The sequence below is a fragment of the Microtus ochrogaster genome, linkage group LG1 (assembly GCF_000317375.1).
Source record: "Microtus ochrogaster isolate Prairie Vole_2 linkage group LG1, MicOch1.0, whole genome shotgun sequence".
NCBI lineage: Eukaryota > Metazoa > Chordata > Mammalia > Rodentia > Cricetidae > Microtus > Microtus ochrogaster.
The window spans coordinates 6429966-6436428 of NC_022027.1; positions in this window are offsets into that span (position 1 = coordinate 6429966).

Sequence of the window (6463 nt, forward strand, 5' to 3'; positions counted from 1 at the left end):
CCAGTTCAGGCTATGCATCAATCTGACGGCAGAGGGTGGCCAGTTCAGGCTATGCACCAATCTGACGGCAGAGGGTGGCCAGTTCAGGCTATGCATCCCTCCTTTCCAGTCATCTCTCAGCACTCTCCTTCCTCCATCCATCCCACAACCCAACTCTCAAGTTCCTATGCCCACCTGCCCCCATTTTAACCAGGAGATCTCTTCTATTTCCTCTTTCCAGGGAGATCCATACCTCACCCTGTGGGCCCCCTTGTTGCCTATCCTCTCTGGGTCTGTAGATTGTAGCATGGTTATCCTTTATAGCTAATATCTCCTTATGAGTGAGTTCATACCACCTTTGTCTTTCTGAGTCTGTGTTACTTCACTCAAGAATTTTTTTTTCTAGTTTCATTCATGTGCCTTTCAAATTTCCTGGTGTCATTGTTAGGTTATAGCTGAGTAATATTTCCTTGTGTAAATGTACCACATTTTATTTATCCAATCTTTGGTTCATGGGCATTTAGGTTGTTTCCAGGTTCTGGCTATTAGGAGTAAAGCTGCTATGGACATAGATAGCAAGTGTCTTTGTGCTATGATTGAGCATCCTTTGGGTGTATGCCCAAGAATGGTATAGCTGGCTCTTCAGGTAGATCAATTCCCAATTTTCTGAGAAACTGTCTTATTGATTCTCAAAGTGGCAGTGACAAGTTTGTACTTCCATCCGCCGTGGAGAAGTGTTCCCCTTGCTCCATATCCTCTCCATCATGAGTGTTGTTGACCTTAGCCATTTGTGTAACATGAGGGGCCTTCTTGTTGGGGTTTCTGTCCCACCTGGTACCCCACGCCAGCAAGCCCCAAAGAAAAATCACACAGAGATCTCCATAAGTTATAAAACTGATTGGCCCATTAGCTCAGGCTACTTATTAGCTCTTGTAGCTTATATTAACCCATTATCTATGTTAGCCACATGGCTTGGTACCTTCCTCAGCAGGGTAGATTACATCTTGCTTCTTCTGTGGTCTGGACAGGACTGGGAGCAATGGGCTTCCTCCTTCCTGGAATTCTCCTGTTCTCATGGCCCTGCCTCTACTTCCTGTCTGGTTGACCTGCCTATACTTCCTGCCTGGCCAATCAGTGTTTATTTAAAATATAATTGACAGAATACAGACAATTCTCCCGCACCACATTTGGACAGGTATAAGATGGATTTGCATTTCCCTGATGGCTAAGGATGATGACTTAACTGGATGTTGGCATGTAGAAGAATGCAAATAGATCCATATCTATCACCCAGCACAAATCTCAAATCCAAGTGGGTCAAAGAACTCAACACAAATCTAGATACACTGAACCTGATAGAAGAGAAAGTGGGGAATAGTCTTGAAAGCATTGGCACAGGAGACAACTTCCTGAATAGAACACCAGTAGCACAGACCGGGAGCAACAACTAATAAATGGGACCTCCTGAAATCGAAAAGCTTCTGTAAGGTAAAGGGCACAGTTTACTGTTGATAGGACAAAATGACAGCCTACAGAATGGGAAATGAGCTTCACCAACCCCACATCTGAAAGCAGGCTGATTTCCAAAATATATAGAAGAAGAAACTAGATACCAAAAAACCAAGTAATTCAATTGAAAAATGGAGTACAGATCTATAACCTGTGCTTCCTTAAGGAGCTGTTCTAGTTGGCCTCACGGTCTCAGCTCTGCATACTGGTGTCACCAGGGAGCTGTATTCAAGCAGCCAGAGATCTGGAGGAGAAGGCAAGGCACAAAAAGATAGTTCACTCCGCCTCCTACTCTCACTCAGAATCATCTGAGTCTTTATTCCGGAGCCGAGGTCTTGCCCAGCTAAGGGAATCAGAGCTTTGTTTGCTATTTGACTGTAATTTCTAGTTTATATAATCCTTCCACAATGAATTCTAGAAACAAGACAGAATCCACATGCAAAACCAAATCTCTGGTACCATTCTCCATTCAGGCTAAGCTACCTTAACACTAGCTTTTAAAGCGGTTTCTATGAATTGTTTCCTTAAACTTCTTAGACTACCAGGAGATAAACACCGATTGCAATGGCCTATGCTCCCCCACTGATGAGTGAGAGACCCCTGCTGTGCAGTTTTGCGGATGGCCAAACATGTCACATCAGCACTGGGTAGATGAGACTGACCCAGTTCACAGCCATATACACTAGCAAGAGAACTAACTACTTGAGGGTTGTATGCGAACAACCAGAGGCTGTGGAAAGCAGGATCGGGTGTGATTCCAGGTTTCTAATAGAAGACGTGTTAGCTTGTTTGAGTGACTGCAGGTTGGTAAGGAACTACTCACTAAGATACAGGCAGCATGTTCTGTCCTTGGATACCAGAGGGCTGTTTGGTTAGGAGACCGTCTTCATTGGGATAGAATTAGAGGGAAGAGTACTTCAGACCCTTCCCCTAGATTAGCACAGCAATGCCTTAAGATTATGCCACCCTTATGGCAGTCTATAGCATCACCTACTTATTGCCTTGGAGCTTTACTCGAGATGTGTCTATTAATGTCTTATTTCTAAACTGTGGGTTACTCAGGTATAGACAGTATTTAAGTCCCCTAATGAAAAGCAATGACCATTGTGGCTTGCAAAAACACGATTAGCAACAAAATGATCCGATTTGACATTTTCAGGAGATGTTTCAAAATTTATATATATGAAATCATTTCACATACTGAAAGTTTCTTCTTTACACACGGGTACAAAATGTAGTGACACTGTTAGTTTTAAAGGGTGTGTGGGGCAGAATGAAATTACAGTCACAGACTCTTCATGCTGGGAGGCAGTGGTGCCCAGGAGCACCCATACTGAGTTAAATTCCTGTGCTGTGTTGTGGATTGACAGCTCAGAACAGAAAGTGTTGCCCAGGACAGCTCTGCTGACGTTTGAGAACAGAGCAAATATTCCCCCACTCTGCCTTTAAACTACTGATGAAACAATAGAATGCTGGAGTGTTGACATTCCTTTTCTAATCAGAGTTAAGCTACAGCCTAAATAGAGTGTGCTGATAGCACATTGAGCACTGTAAGCCCCAAGGGGCCCACGAAGAGACTCCTTACTGTTGCTAAATTCCAACAAATCAGTATGGGGAGGGCCGGTAAGAAAGAGGTTTGATGTTTGACCTTTCTGTTTCCTAAAAATCCAGTGCTAAATCTTTTGTTCATTTCAACTTAAATTCATCTGATTGTATTTTCAACTTTAGTGATGCATTTGTTAAACTGTATAAAACCAAATCTCCTCCTGTTAAAATTACTATAGACAATAAATTGGAAGTAGTCACACATGACTGCTTACACTTACATGAATTTAAATGAAAAATTGAGTTAGTCCAGACAGAGCGCATTTTATTGTTGCAGACAGTTCTTCTGCAGTTCTAGCCGCACGGAACCTGCATGTGTGTCTCCTTTACATATGTGCTGGCTACTTTTATGTCAACAACACAAGCCAGAAAGATCTGCGAGAAAGGAGCTTCAACTGAGAAATGCCTCCTTAAGATCGGACTGTAGCCCTATGGGTCATTTTCTTAATTAGTGATTGATGGGGGAGGGTCCAGGCATTGTGGGTGGCGCCATCTCTAACTCATAGTCCTGGTTTCTATAAAAAATCAGGCTGAACAACCTATGGGGAAGAAGGCAGTAAACATCACCCCTCCATGGCCTCTGCATCAGCTCCTATCTCCAGGCTCCTGGCCTGCTTGAGTTCCTGCCCTGGCTTCCTTCAATGATGAACTATGATGTGGAAGTGTAATTCAAGTAAACCCTTTTCTTCCCCAACTTGCTTTGTTGGTCATGGTATTTTATTGCAACAATAGAAACCCCAACTAAGTCGAAATACACACACATATTTTATATATATATACACACAAAATTATATACACATAAATCTATACAGAGTAACCCATGCATAGTTTTGATAAAAACGTGTACACAGCATTGCTTTCTGGATTTTTACCTATATGTGGGCCATAGTAGCGGATTTAACATTTCTGAGAATGTCATTGTTCTTTGTCCTCCCACACTTAACAAGTTCTGGTAGAAGGCGGTCCCTTTTGTAAAGACAGCCCCAGCCCTCTCTGGCTTGCACTCTTGCTCCTGCAGTGGCCTGTATCTGAGTCACTGTTGATGATGTCTGCTATTTACATCATCCCGACGTGTTCCCCTGCAAGTGTTTAAAGTGCTGTTCTGCTCTCCCGGTAGGTCGGAGCTGGGCTTCATTTTCACAGAACCACCCCCACTATGACCATCCCTTTCCCATCTTTTTCTTCCTGAGAAATGGATGATAGATTTTAAAGGCTTTGCTTTCCACCAATGGTGTGTCTAATCCCATCCACTCATTTCTAGCTTACTAACGTTCTCTTCTGCGGCATCTAATCTGCTGTTTGATGTGACGTCTATACTTATAACTTTAGCAGTTAAGTCTTTCTTTTTAAAATTTTCATTGGATTCTTTTTTTAAAAATTCTTTAATATTAAACCTAACCAAGCCAAACCTCATTCAGGCACAGCGCTCCATGCCTCTGATCCTGGCCTCTGAGAGGCAGAAATCAGGATGAGCTGGGAGACAGAGTCCCAGGCCAGCCAGAACACATGGTGAGACCTGTTGATTGCCTTGACGGGTTACTTAGTCTAGGGTTAGTAACCCGCCTGGCAGTTCAGTTATTCCAGGGTCATGGAGAGGAACTATCTGGAAGATAAATGGGCTAGGAAAGAGGAAGGAGGCTAAGCGAGGGGGTTCTTGTCAAAGCCTCCGTTTATTAGAGATGGGGTGCAGCTTATATAGGGTAAGGAGTTGGGGGATGGGCACAGGGGCCTGGGCTCTTGCCACGTGGTTCACATTGGTCACATGGTCCATGTTGGCCACGTAGGCAGGAGGTTATCTTCGGTCAGGTCACTGTAGGCCAAGAAGTCACAAGTTGACACACCTAGTTCCCTAGATAGTTTGGAATGTGGGGTGGGTTCCGCTAACAGATAGCTCTCCATTAACAGCCAATTTGGGTTTGGGGTAGGCTCTGTCAATAGAACAATTCCTAACACAATTAGGGGTGTGGGGTTCTCTGCAGACTCCCCAGGGTGATGGTTCCTGCAATGATTTTAGGAGGAAATTGGCTCCTAACAGAGACCCTGTCTCAAGTACATTCGAGGGAAAATTTATATAGAGTAACATGCATCTGAGACTATAATTCCTTGAATTTTGACAAATATCCACACACATGTAATTTCTGGCTAAATTAAGATATATAACTGAGCAGTGGAGGTGTACACCTTTAATCCCAGCATTTAGGAGGCAGAGGCAGGTGGCCTTGAGTGAGGCTGGTCTGGTCTACAGAGTGAGTTCCTGGTCAGCAGGGCTACACAGAGAGACTCTGTCTCAGAGAGAGAGAGAGAGAGAGAGAGAGAGAGAGAGAGAGAGAGAGAGAGAGAGACAGAGAGAGACACAGAGAGACACAGAGAGACACAGAGAGACACAGAGAGAGAGAGGACATAATGACACATCACTAAAAATTTAAATTTCTAACCTTTTAAAAGTCTAGCATTGGCAAAGCACCAATTCATCCTAGTGTGTGTTCACATTGCATGGTTATCAGCCCTCCTGCTGCTGCAGCCTTTCTGTGCAGTTCTACACGTCACGGTGGCCCAACCGTAAACTGTTTCATTTCTGCTTCATAACTGTAACTTTGCTACAGTAAATATCTGATATGCAGGGTATTTGACATGTGACCCCTGTCATTTGCTCTCCAAGGGGGAGAAGCACTGCTTGTACCGTATGTGCAGCCTGAGCAGTGCACAGCACTGGGCAGCCAGTTCAGCCCCAGCATGGAGCTCTACAAAGAGCAGTCCAACAGTGCTCATGTTCCTGGAGCCCTCCGCCTGTGTGCTTTACCTTGGCTATCTTCAGCATGGTCTTTAGTTTAATAAGAAAAATACTCCCCGGTTTACTATTTTGAATGCTTTTCTGTGGGGGGGGGGAGGCAAAGAGTTTATACTTAGTGTTGTTTGGGGGCTAGTAGGTTCCTTATGATGCAGATCTTTTGGAAACTATTTTTTTCCAGATTTGGAACATCTGGAAAATTGATGTTTTGTCTATTTGTTTGGTTTTGGAATTTCTCTAGATGTAGAAACTAGGTTGACAGTTTCCAGTTTTTTTTTTTCCGAACTTCAACAGTGGGTATTCTAAAACTGAAGAATGGAGAACCTGGTTTTTCTTCCCCCCTTCAGTGTTACGCTTCTTTTGGCCAGTAGGAGTTACTTGCAGATTAGTTGGCTTCCTCCAGTTCCCCTTGCGTCTTTGTGGAAATTTATTCTGCACATGTGTGGTTCACAGGCATGGAAAACTCTAGGGAATACCTGGGAATCTTTCTGAAGCTGCTGCTGTTTCTTCTTCTTCTTCTTCTTCTTCTTCTTCTTCTTCTTCTTCTTCTTCTTCTTCTTCTTCTTCTTCTTCTTCTTCTTC